The 25,483-nt window shown below is 38.7% G+C and overlaps 1 protein-coding gene across 7 annotated transcripts in view; it reads right to left on the bottom strand.

Moving 5' to 3' along the window:
- The window catches only part of ACACA (acetyl-CoA carboxylase alpha), a 277,490-nt gene that overhangs the window by 192,500 nt on the left and 59,507 nt on the right, over positions 1-25,483 (bottom strand). The gene's annotated exons all lie outside the window — the stretch shown is intronic.

Genomic DNA, 25,483 nt, shown 5'->3' with positions numbered 1-25,483 from the left:
CAGCAAGTAAAATAAAATGGAAAAAATAATAAATTAGAGGCATTAGAATTGCAAATGAAGAAGTTAAATTGTCATTATTTGTGAGTGATATAATCATTTATATAGAAAACACAAAAGATTCTGCAAATTATTAGAAATAATAGAAGACTTTAGTCAAGCACCCAGATTAATATACAAGAACTCCAAAAATATTATATAAAGAAGACTGCATACAGATTATAAATTTAAAACATACCATAAAGTTAAAACAACTAAAATTATATATATTTTTTGAAGATACATGTAGATACAATAAAACTAAGTAAACAGGAAGATAAAAGAATATGATGAACATGTGATTAAGGAAAATGATTATCTGGGTGGTAAAAGGCAGGGAGAAGCACTGAGGAAGAGAGACCACATGGTTAAATGAGGTGATAGCCAGGGACCAACCTGTTTTAGGTGGTGGGTTTTCAAATTCTTTTCACATTATTTTTTTTAATAATGCAATAACTAACCAAATAAATAACAGTAAGTCACATATGGACCAATGAGTGTGCCAGGAAGGATTATGTTACATAATTCTATACACCTAAATTTAAACACACACACACAAACTCCTCAGAGATCATCTGTCAGTTATTTAGGGAAGCACTGAAGGGACAGGTAAGTTATAACTTAGAACCATTAAAGAGCTGGGGAACCTGGGTGGCTCAGCTGGTTAAGCAACTGACTCTGGATTTTAGCTCAGGTCGTAATCTCAGGGTCATGAGATGGGCCCTGTGTCAGGTTCTGCACTCGGTGGGGAGTCTGCTTGAGATTCTCTCTCTCCCTCTCCCTCTGCTTGTCCCCCACCCCTGCACCCCCCCAACTTGTGCTATTTCTCCCTCTCTCTCAAATATATAAATAAAATCTTTTTAAAAATGTATTTATTTATTTGAGAGAGAGAGAGAGAGGGAGCACACAGAGGGAGAGAAGCAGACTCCCCGCTGAGTGGGGAGCCTGACTCGGGGCTCCATCCCAGGACCCTGCGATCACGACCTGAGCCGAAGGCAGATGCTTAACCGACTGAGCCACCCAGGTGCCCCAATAAATAAAATCTTAAAAAAAAAAGTCTTACTTTTAATGAAGGGATCCTTCACATAGTCATATTCTGAAGTAAGGCATCATGCTGAAAACAAGGGGATCAGGTACAAAGATAGAATAGATCTCAAAATCTTCACCACTCACCTATCTTTTCTCAGGAAGCTATTAGAGAATATTGTCTTCCAAAAGGACGGAGTAAACCAAGAAAAAGGAAAAGAAGGGACATAAGAAACAGAGAAGCCAATAAAGAAGAGGAGAGAAGAGAATTCCCTAGATGACAGTTCAATTCAGAGGACAGACTGCTCCAGGAGGGATGCCTCTGTGAAAACAGTAGACAGATCACCGGTTGTATTTATCCACAGAAAAACAAAACTGTGTGTGTAATATATATGTATGTTTTGTTTATATGTGTGTATATATACATACATATATGATTGTTTTATATATAAAAACAGTAAAATAGTGTTATATAAAAATGTTTTTATATACACTATCATTTTTATTATGTGTGTGTGTGGGTATATATATACATATATTATATATTATAAATAACTCAGATGCTTTTTAGTTATTTGACACTCAGTGGAAGTTCTGCTTGGTTTTCCCCCTAAAGGGTGGAAGAGGTCAAATGAAAAGGAAAGGATAATTGTTCTAAAGATAAATCTTGTCAACTCGGTGTTTATTGCTTATTTTCTGTTTCCACCAAAGTCCAGTTTAATTCCCAGGTAATATTTTTCAGAGTAAGAACTCTAGTCTGCAAAAAAAAGCAAATAAAAGATAATGGAGGAGCTCTTACTGACTGCTATCAAGCCCATCGTTCAGGTCTTTCATGTGAATCCTCTGATGGAGAGGCACAGACCTGCAAGAGGCTTCAAGAAGGCCAAGAAGGCCTGACTCATTTCCTCCTCAGCCCCAAGTTCTCCGGGCAGGAAGAAGAAAGACCCCAGGGTGAGAGAACTTGGTACCCTCCACAACTCCAATCCAGCTGCCCATCGTCACATTTCAGGGCAATGGTGGCAGGTACTTTCCCAGCACAAGAGACACATTTTTAAGAAGTTTTTTCAAAACTACCTTCCACAGGATGTTCATACCACACAAAAACTACACAGAATTGATATCTCCCTTTGCAGTAGGTGAAGAGACATCACTCTTGAAAAACCAGCCCAGGCCGGTAATCAAATCTGGCACAGACTGAGATCTCTTAACGAAAGAACAGCACAGCAAGGTCTGCTCAGGGGTGCTTGTTTTCAAGTAGCTACAATATCACACACGTGCTTGGGTAGCTTTGTTTCAAATTCTGAATGTAAAAGAAAGGTCTAGAAATCCAGGAGTTTTTATTCCTTTCCTTTTTTTTTTTTTTTTAAGATTTTATTTATTTATTTGACAGTAAGAGAGAGACAGCGAGAGAGGGAACACAGGCAGGGGGAGTGAGAGAGGAAGAAGCAGGTTCCCAGTGGAGGAGCCCGATGCGGGGCTTGATCCCAGGACTCCCGGATCATGCCCTGAGCCAAAGGGAGATGCTTAACAACTGAGCCACCCAGGCGCCCCTATTCCTTTCCTTTAAATAAAAAGGTTTCTTATAGATACAAAAATCATCAAATTTCCCCAAAGTTCCAGGGCTTAGCTGTCAATGCCTTACTGTTTTTTAAAGGTATGTATTGCTCAACTATGGCACCCTAAAACTTACCTTTGAAGCATGTAATATCTCATCTCCTTAATTTCCTCTGCAGAACCCTCCATATCAAGATGGCAAAGGAATGGAAGATTTTTTCTTCGGGTTTCAGCCTTGTAAACACAAGCTGCAGTCCGTCCTCCTGTTGCAGGTGCTTAAAGCCCAGGAGGACAAGAGATACTGTGCCTTCTGCCTACTTCTTGGCCCTGCTTCAGTCAGACTGGAGTATTCCTGATGGCCTCAAACTACAGTCTTTTTGTCTACTTTGTCCCCGATTTCCATATTTCCCCCACCTTTCCTCCTTTTTCTATTTTCTCCCTCAACTGGTTCACACACAGAATTGGTTATTTCCCAAGGGAACTAAAAGGAGAGGGGGAAGAATATAAAAGCTTGTATAACTAGAAGATAGATCTTAGCTCTGCATTCGCCACAGCAAACATGTTTCAACAACGGTCACTTTCTTCTGACAGTCACCAGAGAAAAGCTCCACAGCCTCTCCTGGCTGCCAGGAGCACATGACAGGGAGGGCCGCCGGCAAAAAGAAGACAACATTTACAAGGACAACTAAGTCAAGAGAATAATGGGGTCATGAAATCCAGAGGGAGGAGGACAGCACACAGTCTAAGTAGGTAATTTCTGAGATCCAATCAAAACAAATAATACTCATCATCAGCCTGCAAGAAGGGGGAAAGCAGGTCAGGCAGTAAAGAAAGCAAGTAGAAAGGACAGGACATGCCACTACTAAGGAACTTGGAATAAAGTGGGAGCCACAGTTCTAATTTTCAGGCCAAAGTAGTAATACGTGGATGCAAAAACCTTTTTGAAACTAACAAAATCTGAGATTTTATTCACCCAAACTTGAGAGTAAGAATGGAGCTGGGACAAATGGGATATAGAGAAGATGTGGACAAAATCCTTGAAAGGAAAAGGGGACCAGACAAATATTTTAGATACAGAGGTAGGGAAGTAGGGAAGGAAAAAACCCTGCTTAAAAAGGCTACCGGGGGGCACCTGGGTGGCTCAGTCGTTAAGCGTCTGCCTTTGGCTCAGGGCATGATCCCAGAGTCCTGGGATCGAGCCCCACATCGGGCTCCCTGCTCCGCTGGGAAGCCTGCTTCTTCCTCTCCCACTCCCCCTGCTTGTGTTCCTTCTCTCGCTGGCTGTCTCTCTGTCAAATAAATAAATAAAATCTTTAAAAACAAAATAAAATAAAATAAAAAAGCTACCAGGACATGTATATTGCTATAAAAGCAAATCTGCCAGAGAGACAGTTCCCTTAATAAAATAAACAGTGGCTGAATGTTATATAGTAACAAAGTCCTACTTTAGCTTCTAATAAAACTGATGTTAATGCTATTGCTCCCTTGTAATGGGAGAGACTCCAACAGCTAGAATCTATAGAATCACAATTTCCTATGATAAGTCCTCCGGATGAACGAAATTCACCAGAGTCACGTGGTAACCTGATTCATGCACCACAGAAAAATTCTGTCCCACCAAAATGCTGGATAGAAACAGTTAATCATCTGATGCCAATTATGCTAAGAACCTATTAATCTTCCAGAAAAACCCTCCAAAATAGAAATATACAAATAACCTGGAGCAGAGAACAAAGATAAATGATCGAACAGAAAAGAGATGATTAAGGCAAACAAATCCTGACCCTTGGGACTTTCAGATGACTCGACCTGAAAAGACTCAATCAGGCCACTCAACATGACCACCAGCCATAACAGAAAATGTACGGCCCAGGTTGTCTTCTGGTCTGTACCACTTCGCATCATTCCTTACACGCAATGCCAATGTCCGATAAAGTTAGTCAGGTGTACTTTTTCCTTTGAAGAACCAAGCTGATGCAGAGGAGCCCTCCTATCTTTATGACTCTCCAGAATAATGTGTCTCAAAACAGAGCGCTGAGGTCTTTGTTCAGAACAATTACAGTGACCACAGACGTAGAAGCAGTTTGATTTTACACACATCTGAGTGTCTCCAGACGTGGGCAGTTCACAAAAGAGAATCACGCTCTGCCTTTGTTATGTAAGGTCAACAACCAAAAACCAAATAAAGCCCGGAGCATAGAGTGAAGCAGGCTACTCTGCATTCGATTATATCACAAAAATATACTAAAAAGGTACTCTGAATAATCGAGTTTGTGCTTCCTTTTGCCAGAGGGATCTTTCTAAAACAACCAAACACTAACACAGCACACCCAGATGCAAAAACAAAGCTTGAATTTCTAATCTTTTATGGATGCTGCTCACAACCCTTCTGTAATATTAGAACACAAGAAATAAAAAAGCCACATTCATTCCTCCCAACTCAAGCATCCCCATTTTCATCTATCATGAATAGAGAGTGTCCAAAGTAGACACATACCTGGCACAAAATCCAACTAGAAGCCCACAGTGATCCCAGCATTGTAACATGCCAAGCACCAAGGATGACGTAGCAGTTTATCCAGCAGACAGTGATGCATGAGCTGGCGTGATTGCAATGCAGTCTGATACTGCAGCACACACTGCGAGAGACTGTTTTACACTGGGCTTTCCCAGGCAGAGAAACCTTGGATCAAGGAGAGTCCTCTTTTGCAAATCAACTCACCAGATATAAAAGGTTTAGTTGTGGACTCTAAGTTCTGTTCTGATCTATATGCCTGTCCTTGCAGCAATGCCACAGTGCCTTGAAAACTAGGGCTTTACAGCAAGTTTTGAAATCAGGTAGTCTAAGTCTTCCAACTTTGCTTTCCTTTTCGAAAACTGTTTTGTCTATTCTAGGTCCTTTGGGCTCTCATGTAAATTTTAGGATCAGCTTGTCAAACTCTAGAAAGAAAAAAAAAAGCCTGCTGGGATTTTGATATGGACTGTGAATTTAGGGAAAATTGCCATCTTGACAATACTGAGTTTCCCAATCCCTGAACATGGATTGTCTCTCCATTTATTTAGGTTTTTAGTTTCTCTCAGCAATGTTTTATAATTTTTAATACTCAATTCTTATACTTCTTTTGGTAAATGTATTCCTAAGTATTTTATTCTTTTTGATGCCATTGTGAATGAAATTATTGTTTTTTGCTTGTTTATTGCTAGCTAGTATATACAAATATAATTTTTGTATATGGGTCATATAGCCTGTGATCTTGCTAAACTCATTTTGAAATTTTTTAACAACTTTATTGAGATATAATTCACACAGCACGTATTTCAGCCATTTAAAGTATGTAACTCAATGGTTTGTAATATATTCACCATTATGAACCATCATCACAATCAATTTCGGAACATTTTCATTACCCCCAAAAAAACCCTCATAGCCAGTAGCAGTAACTTCCTATTTCCCCCAACCCCTTCCTGTTCTAGGCTATGACTAATCTACTTTCTCTCCGTATAGATTCTGTTTATTTCACATAAATGGAAGTACAATACCTGCTCTTTTGTGACTGGCTTCTTTCACTTAGCATAATGCTTTCAGTGTTGTAGCAAGTATTCATACTTAATTCCTTTCTACGGATAATTAATTTTCCATTGTACGGATATACTACAATCTGTTTATCCATTCATCAGTTGATGGATATTGGATTGCTTCCATTTTGTGGCTATTAGGAATAATGCTGCTGTGGACATTCATGCACAAATCCTTATGTGGACATGTGCTTTCGTTTCTCATAGGTATGTAATGAGGAGTGGAACTGCAGGATCATATGGTAAATATGTAGTTTTATAAGAAATTTCCAGGGGCACCTGGCTGGCTCAGTCAACGGTGGAACATGGGACTCTGATCTTAGGGTTGTAAGTTCAAGACCCATGTTGGATGTAGAGATTACTTAAAATCTTTAAACAATTTTTTTCCAAATTATTTTCCAGAGCAGTTCTATCATCTTACATTCCTACCAACTATGTACAAGTGATCCCATTTCTCCATATTCTTGCAAACATTTGGTGTCATCAGCTAGATTTTATTTTAGGCAATCTAATAGGTGTGTTTGTTTATCTCATTGTTGTTTTAATTTGCACTTTCCTAATATAGCTAATGATGTTAGACATTTTTTTTCATGTTCTTGTTTGCTATCTGTATATCCTCTTTGATAACATTTGCTTCCTTGTAATCTCTCTCCTTATCTCATTGTTGTTTTAATTTGCACTTTCCTAATATAGCTAATGATGTTAGACATTTTTTTCATGTTCTTGTTTGCTATCTGTATATCCTCTTTGATAACATTTGCTTCCTTGTAATCTCTCTCCTTATTAAGAATTTTATTTATTGATTTGCTGTTGTCATACTTAAAAAAATTCTTTAAACATGTTTTCCTTTGTTCTTGGAACGCATTTACAACAGCTGCTTTGAAGATTTTTGTCTGCTAAATCCAGCATCTAGGGACACCTGGAGACAATTTCTATTGACTTTTTTTCTTCCCAAAAATGGGTCACATTTTCATATTTCTTTTCATGTCTCATGATTTTGTTGAAGACTCAACATATTAAATAACGTATTGTAAGAAGTCTAGAGTCTGCTCTCTTTTACCTATGAAGGTTGTTTTGTTACTATTATTCCCTCTCTATATCCCTTCCTTCCTTGGCTTAATAACTTGCCCGAGCTAAATCTGTGAATCTGTCCACCCCTAAGTGTGCAGTCACTGATGTCTTCACTTATTCTCTTTATATTGCTTGTTTTTACGTTGAAACCTGCCTTCTAAGGTTTAGCTTAACTGTCTCCCAGTGATTAGGCAGGGGCTATGTTTAAACACCTGAAGTCATTAAGGCTTCTGTACTCTGTTCATGCATCTGTGTGTGGGGTAGGGCAGCACATTCAAAGTTCAGGACATTTTCAAGTCTGCTCTGGCTTTTACTTCCTACTGGGCCTTATCATGTCTACTCTGTGCACGCACGCAACCTCAGCCAGCAATATGCTTGCTCCAACTACAAACACACCTCAGTCTAGTAGAGCCATTGGCCCATCGGACACAGCCAATGCCAAGATAATCATTTCCACTAACAACAGCAGTGGTCATGGGCATCATCCACCCAAAGTGAGTAAGATCCCTTCAACCTCAGCATTAAAACTGGCAATTCCCAGGGCACCTGGATGGCTCAGTCGTTAAGCATCTGCCTTCGGCTCAGGGCGTGATCCCAGGGTCCTGGGATCGAGCCCCACATCGGGCTCCATGCTCTGCTGGAAGCCTGCTTCTTCCTCTCCCACTCCCCCTGCTTGTGTTCCCTCTCTCGCTGGCTGTCTGTCTCTCTGTCAAATAAATAAATAAAATCTTAAAAAAAAAAAACCAAAACTGGCAATCCCCCACTGGCAAAACCTCCACACCAACCAAACTGAGGGAAGGGAATGGGAACAGGCCTAGGCAAGAATACCATTAACTCCTCCTGTTCTTACCAAATTTCAGCAGTTTTCCAACCTTTTCTCAGATTGTTGTATGCCTTTTGGTTGATCTCAAGGGTGCAGAAATGGTTTTGTCAAGCCTTATATAGTTGCTTTTTGGGTTAAGGATTTATTGATCCTTACTCAGCAAGTCCTGCCTGTTTTATTTACTTTATATAACTTCATATAAAAAAGAGCAAAAATCTTAAGTATACACTGAATTTATTTTACATATGTATATAACTATATAACCAACCACTCCATGAAGATATAGAATATTTCCAGAGTCTCAGAAGGCTCCCTTGCACTCCCTTTCCAGTCAACATCCTCCCCAGTGTAAACACTATCCTGAACTCTTATTGCTACAAATCAGTTTTGCCTGTTCTTGAACTTCATATATATCATGTCAATCTGAATGTATTTCAACAATACATTGTCTATGAAATTCATCCTTGTGACACAGCAGTAGCTTGTTCATTTTCATTGCTGTTTAGTAGTCCATTGTGTGACTATCCCATAATCTATCAAGTCTACTATTGATGGACATTTGAGTTGTTTATGAATCCTGACTATATTCATCCTTGTATTTGGTTTTTGGTGGACCAAATGCATTCATTTCTTTTGAGTAAATACCTAGGAGTGGACTTGCTTGTTGATAGAGTATGTGTATGTTTAACTTTAAAAGATACTACCAAATAGTTTCCTATTTTTTTTTAAAGATTTTATTTATTTATTTGAGAGACAGTGAGTGAGAGAGCATGAGAGCAGGGTGGGAAGCAGAGGGAGAAGCAGACTCCCCCCGCTGAGCAAGGAGCCCGATGTGGGACTCGCTCCCAGGACTCCGGGATCATTACCCAAGCTGAAGGCAGATGCTTAACCAAATGAGCCATCCAGGCACCCCCAAAAAAGTTTTCTAAAGTGGTTGTGCCAACTTACATTCCCACCAGCAATTTAGGAGTTCCATGTAGTCCACATCTTTGCTAACACTTAATACTGTCAGTCTTTAAATATTAACCTTTTGGATTAGGGTAGTACTTAATTCACTGGAATTTTAATTCACAAATCCCTGATGACCAATGATACTGAACACCGTTAATAAGTTTACTTGCAATATCTTCTTTTGTAAAGTTCAAGTCTTTTCCCCATATTTTTATTGGGTTGAAATGTCTTTATAAGACATTGAAACATCAAGGAACCAACCAGCAACAAGATGAAAAGGCAACCTACCGAATGGAAGATGATATTTGCAAATAATACATCTGATGAGGAGTTACAGCCAAAATATATGAAGAACTCGTATAACTCAACACCAAAAAAACCCAAACAATCCAATTAAAAAATGGACAGAGGATGTGAATAGACATTTTTCCAAAGAAGACATCCAGATCACCAATAGACACATGATAAGAAGCTCAACATCACTAATCATCAGGGAAATGCAAATTTCAAAACAATGAGATTATCACCTCACCCATCTTAGAATGGCTTTTTTTTTTAAAAAAGATTTTATTTATTTATTTGATAGAGAGAGAGAACACAAGCAGGGGGAGCGGCAGGCAGAGGGAGAAGCAGGCTCCCTGCTAAGCAGAGAGCCCAATGGGGGGCCGGATCCCAGGACCCTGGGATTATGACCTGAGCTGAAGTCAGACACTTAAATCGACTGAGCCACCCAGGCACCCCTAGAATGGCTTTTATTAAAAAAAACAAGAAAAAACAAGTGTTGACAAGGATGCAGAGAAAAGGGAACCCTTGTGCACTGTTGGGAGGAATGGAAAATGGGAAAACAGTATGCAGGTTCCTCAAAAAATTAAAAATAGATTTAAAAATTTAAAAAAAAAATTAAAACTAGAACTACCATACCACCCAGCAATTCCACTTCTGGGTATTTCCCCAAAGAAAACAAAAACACTAATTTAAAAAGATACGTACACTCCTATGTTCACTGCAGAGTTGTTTACAATAAGATAAGGAAACAACTAAGTATCCATTCATAGATAAATGGATAAAGATGATGTGGTATACACAGACAATGGAATATTAGTTAGCCATAAAAAAGAATGAAATCTTGTCAATTGCAATGACATGGACGGGCCTAGAAAATATTATGCTAAGTGAAATAAGTCAGACAGAGAAAGACAAATACTTTATGATTTCACTTATATGTGGAATCTAAGAAACTAAACAAAACAGAAACAAACTCATAAATGCAGAAAACAAGCTGGAGGTGGCCAGAGGGGAGAAGAGTGGGGGGAAGGGCGAAATAAGCGTGGAGATTAAGAGGTACAAACTTACAGTTACAAAGTAAATAAATCACAGGGATGCATAGGGAATATAGTCAATAATCTATAATTACTTTGCATGATGATAAATGGTAACTAGACTTTGGTGGTGATCATTTCATAATATATATAAACATTGAATCACTATGTTGCACATCTGAAACTAATGTAATATTGTACATCAACTATAGTTCCATTAAAAAGACGACATTGAGATACCTTTTTCTTATTGATTTACAGGATTCTAGAAGCAAGATATTTTATTCTGGTTTTACCAACTGACAGAACAAGCGGGGCTGAGGGGAGTCAAAGATGCTGAAGAACAACAACTGGAAAAACTGACATATATAGAATTCTATAACCAACAACTGCAAAATATACATCCTTTGCAAGTGTTATAAAGCTTTATCAAAACTGACCATATGCTACGGGTGCCTGACTGGCTCAGTCGGTAGAGCGTGTGACTCTTGATCTCGAGGTCATGAATTCAAGCCCCATGTTGGGCACAGAGCTTACTTTAAATATAAATAGGGGCGCCTGGGTGGCACAGCGGTTACGCGTCTGCCTTCGGCTCAGGGCGTGATCCCGGTGTTATGGGATCAAGCCCCACATCAGGCTCTTCAGCTATGAGCCTGCTTCTTCCTCTCCCACTCCCCCTGCTTGTGTTCCCTCTCTCTCTGGCTGTCTCTATCTCTGTCGAATAAATAAATAAATAAAATCTTAATAAAAAAAAAAAGAATTAAGAGAACTTAATAAAAAAAATAAAATAAATATAAGTAAATACAACAGAAATTGATTAAGAAAAAACTTGACCATATGCTAGTCCATAAAGTATCAACAAACTTCAAAGATCTGAAATCACATAGAGTATATCCTCTGAATACAATGGATTAAGCTAAAAATCAATGACGAAGATATTAAAATATGTCCAAGTGATTTTAATATATATGCAAGTGTCTTGAAATTAATGACTCCATTTCTAAATAATTTATGGGTCAAAAAAATCACAATGAAGGTGAGCGAAATGGGTGGAGATTGTCAAAATGCACACACTTCCTTTTATAAGATAAATAAGTCCTAGGGATGTGATGTACAGGATGGTGACCATGGTTGTGTATTACTGTATATTTGAAAGTTGCTAAGAGGGTACATGTTAAGTTTTCATCACAGGAAGAAAGAAAAAAATTGTAACTATGTGTGGTGATGGATGTTAACTAAATTTATTTTGGTAATTATTTCATTATATAAGTATTTAAGTTTCACATATATATATAAATATGTAACATATAAATATAAAATCATTATGCTGTACACCTAAAACTAATACAATGTTATACATCAATTATATCTCAAAAAATTAAAAAATAAATCACAATGAAAATAAGAAAATACCTTAAACTGAATGATAATAAAGATATATCAAAACTTGGGGGATATAGTAAGATGAACTGATGAATGGATACAGAGATACAGAAATGGATAAATGAGAAAGCAAGTATAGAAAAATGTTAATGGTAGAATCTAGGTGATGAGTAAAATCTAGGCGTTCTCTGTAAAATGCTCTCAACAGTGCTATATGCTTAAAATTGTTCATAATAAAATGTTGAAAAAAGACATGAGATACAGCTAAAGATGGGTTTGGGGGAAGTTTGTAGTCATTAGTACATAGCTTAGAAAAGAAACAGCTGATAAACATCTATCTCAAAAGGCTAGAAAAAAAACCAAATTAAACCTAAAGAAAGTATAAAGACGACAATGAAGAGGATAACAAGATATCTGTGAAAGAGAAAATAAATGTACAATAAAAAAAAATCAACAAAGATGGAAAGTTGGTTCTTTGAAAAGGCTAATTAAAATAACAAACTTCTATTAAGCCTGATCAAGAATAAGAGAATATGTGGGGGGGGGGGCGCCTGGGTGCACAGCGGTTAAGCATCTGCCTTCAGCTCAGGGCGTGATCCCGGCGTTATGGGATCAAGCCCCACATCAGGCTCCTCTGCTATGAGCCTGCTTCTTCCTCTCCCACTCCCCCTGCTTGTGTTCCCTCTCTCGCTGGCTGTCTCTATCTCTGTCGAATAAATAAATAAAATCTTTAAAAAAAAAAAAAAAACGAGAATATGTGGGGCACCTGGGTGGCTCAGTCAGTTAACTGCCTGCCTTCCGTTCAGGTCAAGATCCCACGGTACTGGGATCGAGCCCCATGTCAGGCTCCCTGCTCTGCCGCCCCCACCCCCACTTGTGCTCTCTCACTTCAAATAAATAAATAAAATCTTAAAAAAAAAAAAGAATAAGAGAAAATACTAGCTCAATATCAGTAACGACGAAGAGGGAACTCACTACAAATCCTAAAACATGAAAAAGAAATGAGTATGTTATTGTGAAGTTTATGCCAATAGATTTGAAAATTTAGATTCAGTTGGTAAATCCTTTGAAAAATAATTTTCTGGGGCGCCTGGGTGGTGCAGTCGTTAAGCGTCTGCCTTCGGCTCAGGGCATGATCCCGGCATTCTGGGATTGAGCCCCACATCAGGCTCCTCTGCTAGGAGCCTGCTTCTTCCACTCCCACTCCCCCTGCCTGTGTTCCCTCTCTCGCTGGCTGTCTCTGTCAAATAAATAAATAAAATGTTTAAAAAAAAATTTTTTTTTTCTATTCCACCCAAGAAGAAAGAGAAAATCCAAATAATCCTAAATCTACTAAAAAGATTGAATATAGATGCAAAATTTAAGATACTATTGCCTTTTATGACTGCCCCTGGCCAATCTTGTTATCTCTCCCACGTATTCAACAAATATCTACTGAGTGCCTACTATATGCTATAGAAAGTGCTGGGTATACAATTGCAAACAAAACATATATGATCTCTGCCCTCATATTAGTTACAGTGTAATAGAAACAATCAATCAAATAAATATGCCAATGAAAATATTAGAAATTGTGGTAAGTCCTCTGAAAGAAGAACAAAAAGATTATGAATAGTAAAAGAAGGCCTCTCTGAGGAAGTGATATTTAATCTGAAACCTTAAAAAAACAGGCCTCAAGTAATCACTGAGAGAGTAAAAGAGAATCCAAGCGGAAGGACAAGCATGTGTGGCCCTCAGATAGTAAAGACTGGCACACCAGGATGAGTGAAGCACTGTCAACACATTGAAGCTGACAAGTCAGATCATTCAGGTCCCCAGGAGCCAAGCTAAGAATTTAGTGTCTTAAGCCAAGTGCAACAACAGGAAATCAGGAGGCAGAGAATCCAGTTAAACAACCATGCCAGCAGTCCAAACAAGAGCTGATGGGCTAAGGCTTAAATTAAGGTGATGGCAAGTGAATGTATTGAAGTCAATACTGGAGACAGAATCAACAGAACTGAAGTATGATTCCACAGCTTTCTGACTTAAGCCGAGTGACCAGAGGCGATATTTATAAGTAAGAGGTGGAAGATTACAGAGGGATCAAATTTATTGAGGATAGGGGGAAATCAAGAGTTCAGGTTTAGGGGTGCCTGGCTGGCTCAGTCAGTAGAGCATACAACTCTTGATCTCTGGGTCGTGAGTTCAAGCCCCATATTGCACAGAGAGCTTACTTTAAAATGAAAACAGTTTGGGTCTATTCACATTCAAGTAAAGACTTCACACAAAGAGTTGAACATAACAAGTCAGCCAGAAGATAGGTATGGGATGGATATCATAAAAAATGTGAGTCACTGGTATATACATAGTAGCAAAGAGATGAGATTACATAGGAAGAAAATGTATACCAAGTAAAAGGAAAAGAAGGTCCAAGACCAAGCAGGACTAATTGCTGGAAGAAACATGAAAGAGGAGGAGCTTGCAAAGGAGATTAGAGATTAGAGAGAGTACCAGGGATAAAAAAAAAAAAAAAAGCATGGTTATCAGCAGAAAAGAGAAGGGTGTGTTTTAAGGAAAAAGTAATCTACTGAGAGGCCTGAAAGCATGAGAACTGAGAAGCACCCACTGAATTTAGCAATACAATAGTCACTGGTGATTTTTAACGTGAGCAGTTTCAGGAGCAGAGTATGCACTAATGCAGCTTGAAGAAGGAATGGGAGACAAGGAAGTAGGAGCTCTTCTGAAAATCCTGGCCATGACATGGGGCAGACAATTAGGGCAGTGGTCCAAAGGGAGTGTGCTATCAAAGAAGGATTTTATAAAGATGGGAGTAATCAGAGCATGCCTGAATGCCAACGGGAATGATTCAGTAGAAAAAGGGATATTTAAAATGTAAAGAAGAGGATGACCAAAGGAGGGAGGACCTGAGAAGTCCTCATAACAAGAAGGAAAAATGAGAATATGAGTACAGATACAGGTAAATTTGGTAAATGACCAAAGGAGGGAGGACCTGAGAAGTCCTCATAACAAGAAGGAAAAATGAGAATATGAGTACAGATACAGGTAAATTTGAAATTAGGTGTTAGAAGGAAGAATTTCTGGTGTGACAGTTTCTATTTTCTCAATGAAACAGGACACAAAGTTACAAATTCAAAGTGCGTCTAGAAGGGACAGGGGCTAACTTAAGGGGGACTTTTGGTTTGAGGACAATGAATAAAGAATGCAATTGTTGTTGTAAAAAATGAAAGGCCAAATAACCGCCAAATACTCAGAAGAGAAAAACAAAATAGGGGAAAGAATAAGAAAAGTTTCAAAGCACAGACCATGTTCAAGAAGGATCCTTAAAAGTGATGACCTGAAAAGATGAATGGAATTTCAACAGTCAGGGGAAGGGCATTCCAATAAGAAAACATAGCAAGGGAGGACAAGAGAGAAATCCCTCTACCCCCTCAAGTAACTGCTCTGTTTTCTTCCTTGCCATCAACGTCTTAAAAGGGTACATACTGGTGACATTACTACTCCTTCACCATTTATTCCCTACTTAATCTCTTGCCATCTACTAAAGCTGTTCACCCCAAGATCCTCCTGTGTACTAACTCCAGAGCTTTGTCTCCGCTTTTTATCTCGTACAGCTCTTTTCAACTCTGTATGTTGCATCTTCCACCTTAAAATTATCTTTTCCTTGGTTTTCTTTCTCCTCCCAGCTTACTGATCATTTCCTGTCTTTTTCCCCATTCCTTCCATCTCAAGGTAGACATTTCCTAAGACACATTTCCCTTCTACCTATATACTCTCCCTCGCAGTGACCTAATCTACTTGCACAACTTTAACTTCAATGCAACGAATATTTATTACACATATGCTACATGCCAGGCACTGTTCTAAACTCTGAGAAAGTGGTTCTCAGCTCAGGTTTCATATCAGATTCACCTGGAGAGCATTGGCATGTAGACTGTTGAGCTCCATGACCAGAAACTGTCTCGGACAGGGCTTAGGAATGCATAGTTTTTTAAAGCTCCACAGATGACTCTGTTGCACAGCCACATCTAAATACTGTTTTCTATTTTATATGTCTTTAGTGTGACAGGCAAGATGCTTAATAATCTCACCTCTTACTTGCCTCTTCTTCCACGACACTCAACATCCTGTCTCCCTTACATTCCGGTAATACTCAATGACTTACAGTCACCTGAACATGGTAGATGTCTCAGTCTGGTACCTTTGCACATGCTGTCAACCCTACCTTCACTAGTGTTCCTGTTACATATATACTTACCTTTGTTGCCTGCCCGTTTTCTGTTCGAAACCCAGTTCAAACAAATCTGAGACATTATTAGCCTTACAGATCGCAACAAGCCCACCATAATAATGATGAAAACTCTTGTATTGGAAATATTGTTAAGAACCCGGCACAACGTTTGGCTAGACACTAATATATCCTATTGGTAAAAGGGGCCCACTGAAGTAATGCCATGAGACGATCAGTTTACCTTTTAGAAAGATTCCAATGGCCATGTGGAGCTTACTATCCTGACAGGAGAAAGAGATTACAGAAGAGCTAAAATACTACTGCCATAATCCAAATAAGTAATAAAGGCAAGAACAATGGCAGTAGCAATGGAAAGAAGGGCATGGATTCAAGAATTATTGGGGTAGGAGCACCTGGGTGGTTCAGTCAGTTACGTTTCCGCCTTGGTCCCGCAATGGGCTCCCTGCTCAGTGGGGAGTCTGCTTCCTCCCTCTCCCTCTCTCTGCCTCTCTTCCCCACTCGTGCTTTCTCTTTAATAAATATATAAAATCTTTAAGCAAAATTATTGGGGCATAGCATCAATAAGCATACCTAATTAGGTGCGAGGGGTGGAGGAGAGAGGAATCTCGCATAACACCCATATTCCTGGCTTGGGAGACCAGAGCAATGCCAGTGCTGTTAATTAAAGTAGATCAAAAGAAAGGATGTAGCCTAAGAAAAGAGGGCTACAGCCAGGAAGTTTTGCAGAAAATCAACAATTAAGGGGCATGTGAAAAAAGCCAAGCCTATTCAAGAACTTGAGAGGGAAGGGTCAGAAAGGTGAATTGGGAGAGAATGTTAATAAAACATAAGAAGTAGTTTCAAGGATGAGTGAAAGAAAAGTCAACACTGTCAATTCTGCCCACGAAGAGGTCACTGGTGAGTTTTCTAAGTGTAGTTTCAGAAAAGTGGTAGAAGCAGAAACCAACGGCAATAGAGTAAGAAGCTAATGGAACTACCAGGTCAAAGTAGCAGACTGAGCATTGGTGTATTACTGTTCTCTGCCAAAAATGACACAAAAATGATGGTAAAATAATAAAAGAGGCATAATGACATAAGAACAAAGAATATGAAAGAGGAGTCTCTAACAGATACAGATGTCAAAAAAACTGCAGAAAACAGAAAGTGAATGGCCAAGAAGTAACTGCCTTGGAGACCAAAGAGCCTATCATAGGGAAAGCCACTTAGAAACAAGCATGATTCCACTTTAGCACTCTGGAAAAACTCAGGACTTAGAATTGTCCAGTAGATCTCTCTTTGCAAGGGTGGAGACAGAGCTGAAAACCAAATAAAATTTGTAGCTTGCTTTAAAGTATTGTACCAATGTTAACTACTTAATTTTATTAGCTATAGGATTGCTAGATAAAATACAGGATGCCCTTTTAAATTTTGCATTTCAGGCAAATACAAAAATTTTTTTGTAAGTATGTCTAATGCAGCATTTGCAGTATTTAATTTTTTATACAATTATTCATTGTCTGAAATCCAAAATTAACTAGGCATCGTGTATTTTTATTTGCTACATCTGACAACTCTAGATAAATGTACTTGGTTATAGAAAATATTAATAGTAGTGGAAGGTGAGTGAAGGATGCACAGGAACTCTGTGCTGTCTCTGTAACTCTTCTGTAAATCTAAAATTATTTCAAAATGAAAAGCTAAAAAAATGAAGCTTATAAAAGACTTTTAGTGACATGAGAAAATGGCGTTTTATGAAAGAAAGCAAATAACAGAGCTGTGTATTCACTATGATATCATCCATGTATGTGTTTTTTAATGAAATTTATCTTTACGGGGTAAAAATCACCAAAGGGAAACATCAAATATTAATAGCAATTATCACTGGAAAATCATATTCTGGATTGTTTCTATTTCTTCATGCTTTTTGAATTTCCAACTTTTCTATAATAAGTATATATCTAATAATTTGAAGAGTTTTAAGTAGTAAATGCAAACTTCATTCATAAATTTATGTTCACAGAAAGAAAGGGGGGGGAACTGTATGCATTACACTAGAAGAATAAAAATAATAAACATTGTCAAGTGGCCGTCCTGAGCCCTACTTACCATATTCATAATTTCATTTCTACAATTAGCAAGTTTATAGAAAAAACTCTGGAGATTATAATACATACACAGACAGCTCCTGTTTTCTAAATGGAAAGAGTGGGTGGGAAACAGAGCAAACTATTGCCTTCAGAAAAAGTACCAAGTTGCCGATCCCATAATGACCTTCTGTCTACTCACTTCTGAGGCACCATGGCAACTGGGAACCTCAGAATATCAAGGAAGGAGCACTGAGAGTAAAGGGTTTGGAAAGCTGCTGGGGGAAGGGAGCAAGCTAAGGGAAGCTGAATGAGAAATGTGAAGAAAGCCAAAACATAAGAACACGCTCAAAGGCCCATCTACAAGCAAAGCTATAATATAAACTCAAAACTAGAGCTAGTTCCCTTATTTTCCATGTTAAAGCTTGGAGACAGGTGAGTCAAAGATAGGAAGGAAAAATGAAATTTCCTGCCCTCTCAATAATGGTTATTCTCAACATCTGAATTGTAACACTGACAGTAATATGTGTACTGTAATTAAAGCCTTTCAAGTCTAAATTTCCAAGTTATAAATGCTAATATGTGAAAGACTTAAAAAGGCTTTTCCAGTCAAAAAGTTTTACCTCATAAGAGCACTCCTTCATAATAAATAATATCATATTACGTAGTATGGCACACTTTACTCTTCCAAAAGCTTTTGCAGATATTATTTAACTTCATCTCCATGATTAGATTTAAACAAAATCACTTCAAACTCAGGAGTTTAAAGTGGGAGACTAAAAAGCAAAGAGAATTTCTTTCCAGGTCAAATAAAAACATACACAACTAAAACTAAAAAGCTCTGCCCTTCATAGCTTTTGATCAAATCACACTGTATTTTATAATGTCCACTTTCATTTGATTATAAAATTCATTAAAATATCATCATTAGTGCAACACTAAATTGTTTTGCTACAAGTGCTATAACTGTAAAAAATGTAGAGTGGTAAATTATCCTTTATTTTTCCTTCCATTTCTCTTTATACGACCAAACTATTACCAGTAGCCATATACTTTCATGATTTGCTAACTTCCTTTTAAACAAATGGCTAGGCACTGTCACAAATAAAGGAGGGGGGTGGTAATATGATATTGGGAAATTTAAGAGACAGAATACACAATGTGTGGTCTTAGACTGGATATGAGTTTGGATGAACCAGAATTTGGAGTCAATCGCAGAAACTGGAATACGGTGTGTTATAGCAAATGAGATGAAAATTTATTGAAATAGAAAATTGGGAATTTTTGACAAAAAAAAAAGCACAGATTATAAAACAGTGTATAGAGGATGATCTCATTTCAGTAGAAATGCATATATATAGATATATATATATATCTATATATATGCATCAAAAAGGATCCAGAAGACTATACAATGGTATCAGCAGGAATAATTTCTGGGTGGGGAATATACAAGGCTTTATTTTTGCCTTCTTATATTTTGTTTCTAGGTTTTTTACTGCTTCTTTAATAAAGCAGTATTTAGAAATATATTTTCTAATTTCAGTATATTCTGACTTCTATATCTTTTTTTAAGGATTGTATTTATTTATTTTATTAGAGACGGAGAGAGAGAAGGAAAGAGCCTGCGTGTAAGCAGAGGAAGGCACAGAGGGAAAGGGAGAGAGAGAATCCCAAGCAGACTGAGCGCAGAGCTGAACACGGGGCTTGATCTCACAACCCTGAGGATCATGACCTCAGCTGAAACCATGAGTCGGAGGCTTAACTGACTGAGCCACCCAGGCACCCCTAACTTCTCTCTTTTTAATAACGTTAACAATTAATCAGAGGAAAACTGCTCAAAAGGAACATAAGCGTATCTATCACACCCAGGGTTCCAGTTTAGCATCGTGGCTGACAGTATGGGCTCTGACTGGATCCAATACACAGTTAGCTGCGTGACCCTGGGCATATTATTTAACCTGTGTTTCTGTTCCCCATCCATAAATTGTGGGTAATGACAGTACATTACTCACCTCATGAGGTTTTTGTACATATTAAGTATTGTATTCCACGTAAAGCACACCAGAGTGTCTAGCATATAGTAAAGCACTTGATGAACTTACCTATTATTACTATTATTATTCTAATTAGTCACTGAAAAAACAAGATTGTTAATTCTCACAGATAATGTGAAAAATAAGATAGGCTGTAGCAGAAATAGATCAGCTTTATCCCTCACTACCCTTGTCCCCTAAACTTCTAAATTTCCTTCTTGACCCAATGGGAGCAAAAGCTGAAAGCCACTCACAGATCCTCTCAGAATCTCACCTCATTGCTATTTCCTCTGGATGAAGGTCCGTACAGCTCTGCAATATACATTTTTAAATGCCAGTATAATTAAATGTATAGCCTTCTATTAGTTTCAGATGTACAATATAGTGACTCAATAACTCTACCCATTAGTCAGTGCTCATCACAGTAAGTGTACTCTTAATTCCCTTCACCTCTTTCACCCATTCCCCCACCCACCTTGCTCTTTGTGTTCTTTAAAAGTCTATGACAGAGGGCACCGGGGTGGCTCAGACAGTTAAGCATCTAACTCTTGATCTCAGCTCAGGTCTTGATCTCAGGGTCATGAGTTCAAGCCTTGCACTGGACTTCATGATGGGTGTGATAGTCTACTTTAAAAAAAAAATCTATGACCAGGAGTGTATTTATCTAGGAGATGACCCCCAACTCAGTATATTATCTGTTTGTATTCCACGACCAGTATCATTGGACAAACTTTACAGATTATTTTTAATTAAAAAATAGCTTCACGGGGCGCCTGGGTGGCACAGCGGTTAAAGCGTCTGCCTTCGGCTCAGGGCGTGATCCCGGTGTTATGGGATCGAGCCCCACATCTGGCTCCTCCGCTGTGAGCCTGCTTCTTCCTCTCCCACTCCCCCTGCTTGTGTTCCCTCTCTCGCTGGCTGTCTCTATCTCTGTCAAATAAATAAATAAAATCTTTTAAAAAAAAAAAATAGCTTCACAATTCTGTACTTAGACTCTTCCTAAGAGTCAAAAACACTTCATAGGCAATCACATATCTGGATTCTAAATTTTCTAAGATCTTGATAAAGTACTTTTCTTTAGAGACCAGAAAGGAGATAGTAATGTAGTTCACCTTCAAGAAGCCTTTCCTGAGTGAACTTAATCTCTCGCTCCTACCAAAGCAGCAACCACTGTCTTAAAACCAGCTATAGAGCATCATATGATGGATTTATGTATATAAAAATAACAGCAATTACAGATTGTTCTCAAATGAAATCACCAACAACATGCTTGCTAAGCATAAAATGTTGGCCGTTTGATACTTTGGGCATTTATTTTAAGAAGTTTAAGGGAAAACTGAGATGGAGTTTCAAATACTGTAACATTAATTATGGGATAAAAAAGGTTTAAAGAAATCATACTATCCTAAGAGAGACCCAATTGTGAGGCTTACCTGTTTCCAGGTGAGAATTCAACAAAGAATTCAGTATACTAGTTGACGAAACACATTACAATCTTTTTTGGTTGACAGCGTGATTGTGGGGTGATCTGGATTTATACTGCATTGTAAATATTCAGAACACTCTGACTTCAAGTGGCATCCCACAAAGAACAGATGTCATTATCCATACAACTAGATAGCTCTATTATATGCTACCAAATCACATATAAGTTCTCAAAATTAAGATGCCTACATTGTCTTCAATGATCTTTCTTCTCAAATATTCAATTAAATATTAATAATGAGGTTCAGAAATATATCAGCCTAGCTGATATATCAATCCCTAGCTGATCATATCTAAAAATAAAAAACCATGGGGCGCCTGGGTGGCACAGCGGTTAAGCGCCTGCCTTCGGCTCAGGGCGTGATCCTGGCGTTATGGGATCGAGCCCCACATCAGGCTCCTCTGCTATGAGCCTGCTTCTTCCTCTCCCACTCCCCCTGCTTGTGTTCCCTCTCTCGCTGGCTGTCTCTATCTCTGTCAAATAAATAAAATCTTAAAAAAAATAAAAAATAAAAATAAAAATAAAAATAAAAAACCAAAGCACAGGTGTCTACAATGAGGCTTATATATTCCACCAAGCTATAACTTTTCTTTCTTTCCTTCCTTCCTTCCTTCCTTCCTTCCTTCCTTCCTTCCTTCCTTTCTTCTATAACCTCTTTGTTAGGGTATTATTTTCAAATGTTTGGGTCGTAAAGCTTAGATTGATTTTATTATCTCTACACCCAACATGGGACTTGAACTCATAACTCTAAACTCAAGAGTTGCATGCTTGGGGCGCCTGGGTAGCGCAGTTGTTAAGCGTCTGCCTTCGGCTCAGGGCGTGATCCCGGCGTTCCGGGATCGAGTCCCACATCAGGCTCTTCCGCTATGAGCCTGCTTCTTCCTCTCCCACTCCCCTGCTGTGTTCCCTCTCTCACTGGCTATCTCTCTGTCAAATAAATAAATAAAAATCTTAAAAAAAAAAAAAAAAAGAGTTGCATGCTCTACTGACTAAGCCAGGCAGGTGTCCCTGGGTCATAAAGCTTAGAAAGTGATTCTCCTTCAGTGATGTTCTAGAAGATATGTGATGCAAGTCACTTCCATCTCTGTAATGGTCTATTTTCTATTCCTGCCTATTCATCATGCCCATTAGACTTCTCATTTAGCATAAAAAAACCAAGCCCTAAACTTGAGAGACCAACTCTCATCCCATACTATGGCAGTCACATTACTTGGTTTTGGATGACCTCTAGTAAACACCTCTTTGGAATGCACCTGCCCCTTTAATCTACATGACCTGTAGAAGATTAGATTATTCATTCAGGAAGGTAATCCTAAACTCAACCAGTCTCTAACTCTGGGTTCAAAGAGTGAAAAAGAGTATCTGAACCAGTATTTTCATTTTCATAGATGAGGAAAATGAGTCTAAAGAGGTAATTTTTACGAATTCTCTGTGGTCACATACCTAACTGGTGGCAGATGCAAGAACAGAGCTCTCTCTAATATCAAGTGAATTTGACTCAATTACCATATCCACAAATGACTTAGAAATGGATCAATAGAAAACATGTATTCTATTTTGGAACATCCAGTAGCTGAGAAGCAGATGGGAACTCCTCCCCAGGCTGCTGTTCACACTTCAATCCATTGTTCTGCCATGAGCTATGGGGCACAAGTTTTGCAACAGTAGGGCTTGCAAAACAAATTCTCAGGCACTCATACCACTGACCACACAGTCTTTGCAATAAGAAACATCAACTTTGGGGCGCCTGAGTGGCACAGCGGTTAAGCATCTGCCTTCGGCTCAGGGCGTGATCCCAGCGTTATGGGATCGAGCCCCACATCAGGCTCCTCCGCTATGAGCCTGCTTCTTCCTCTCCCACTCCCCCTGCTTGTGTTCCCTCTCTCACTGGCTGTCTCTATCTCTGTCAAATAAATAAATAAAATCTTTAAAAAAAAAAAAAAAAGAAACATCAACTTTGGGAATGACTTGGCAAGTACAAGCTGCCTTGCAAATCATTGGCTGAGTTTCCTATAATGGTGTTTATGTCACCATTGCCAAACTCACAATTTCCTAATCCAACGAATGGACAGTCTATTTCACATGGTCTCAAAATTGGACAAATTTTACAAGGTGCTGTGTGGCTTTAAAGATTTAGATTTAGATTTAACCCGGTCTTTCTCTACAGGGGCATTATGACATTTTGAGGACCATCCCTGGCTATGTGAGATTATCTAGTCCACTGAAGAAGGTTCAGAGTCATTGATCCTCTTGTACAGTAGAAGACCCCCTTAGCCGTGGTCTCACGTTCCAAGGTTTCAGTTACCTACAGTCAACCGCCGTCCAGAAGCGGATGATCCTTCTCCTGACACATCATGAGAAGGTCAATAGTAGCCTAAAGCTACGTCACAATGCCTACATCATTCACCTTACTTCATTTCATCCCATAGGCATTTTGTCCTCTCACATCATCACAAGAAGGATGAGACTGGTGAGGTGAGAAGGGTGAGACTGGTATAATATGATTTTTGAGAGACAGAAACCATTCACATAACTTTTAATACAGCATATTGTTGTTACTGCTCTATTTTATTATTAGTTATTACTGTTAATTTTTTTTTTAAAAGATTTTATTTATTACTCGACAGAGATAGAGACAGCCAGCGAGAGAGGGAACACAAGCAGGGGGAGTGGGAGAGGAAGAAGCANTAAAGATTTTATTTATTACTCGACAGAGATAGAGACAGCCAGCGAGAGAGGGAACACAAGCAGGGGGAGTGGAAGAGGAAGAAGCAGGCTCATAGCAGAGGAGCCTGATGTGGGGCTCGATCCCACAATGCCGGGATCACGCCCCGAGCCGAAGGCAGACACCCAACCGCTGTGTCACCCAGGCGCCCCATTTACTGTTAATCTTTTACCTTGCCTAATTTATAAATTAAACTTTAACATAGGTATGTACGTATATAAAAAAACACAATATATATAGGGTTCAGTACTATCTACGGTTTCTGGCATCCACTGGGATGTATCCCCTGTAGTCCCATCAGTCACAACCCTCACACATTTACAAATGACCTCAAAGAGTAAGATATCACCACCAGTATTAGCCTTCAGGTCAACCATTAAGTGAACTGTAAAGTTATAAAAAAATATTTACATAAAACCTGACGCCTAAAAAAAAAGACTTGAGCCCTTTTATCTGCCACTAAATACTGCCCTCTATTCCTCTTTTTAGCCCAGAGATTAGATAAAATCCTTTGTTCATCAACTCCTGAAAACCAGCTTTGTCTAACGGAGCTATATAATTAAGACACTTTTACCATCAGGGAAGTAGAGTAGAAGAGTTACTGAAATGGAATCAGGGCACCTGACTTCAAATTCCAGTTTTCTGGCTACCGATCCTTAGGCAAGTTATTTCTCCTCTTTAAGCCTCAGTTCTCTCATCTACTTAAATAAAAGGCATTAGGCTATATTATCTCTCTGGTTCATTGCAGTTCTAGGAATCTGTGACATAAAACATAATTAACTGACTTAACTCTTTTCTTTTGACCTCCACATAGCTAAAGGGGGGTGACCATCGACACTTACTACCTCATCTTTCAGAAGCAAGGACCCCAAAGTCTCAGGAGAGTCACATTCAGCCAGAGCCAGTATGGGATTTTACTACACAGTCTATATCTTGAGTATATAAAAAGGACCTTAATTGTTTTATGATCCATTAATAATAGAAGCACCAAGATAATAACAGCAATAGCCACTCCAACTAATGTTTATCTCTGCTAAAGCTATCATCTCAACCTTGGCTGTACATTAGAATCACCTGGATAGCTTAAAAAAAAAAATGCCCCAGCTCCACACCAAGCCAATATAAATGAATCAGAATCTCTGGAGATGGGGCTCATTTCTTAAGGCTCCACCAAGTGATTCGGAT

The sequence above is a fragment of the Ailuropoda melanoleuca genome, chromosome 13, assembly GCF_002007445.2.
Source record: "Ailuropoda melanoleuca isolate Jingjing chromosome 13, ASM200744v2, whole genome shotgun sequence".
Taxonomy (NCBI): Eukaryota; Metazoa; Chordata; class Mammalia; order Carnivora; family Ursidae; genus Ailuropoda; species Ailuropoda melanoleuca.
The sequence above is the reverse complement of the archived record's forward strand: the minus strand, read 5'-3'. Positions and strand labels throughout refer to the sequence as shown.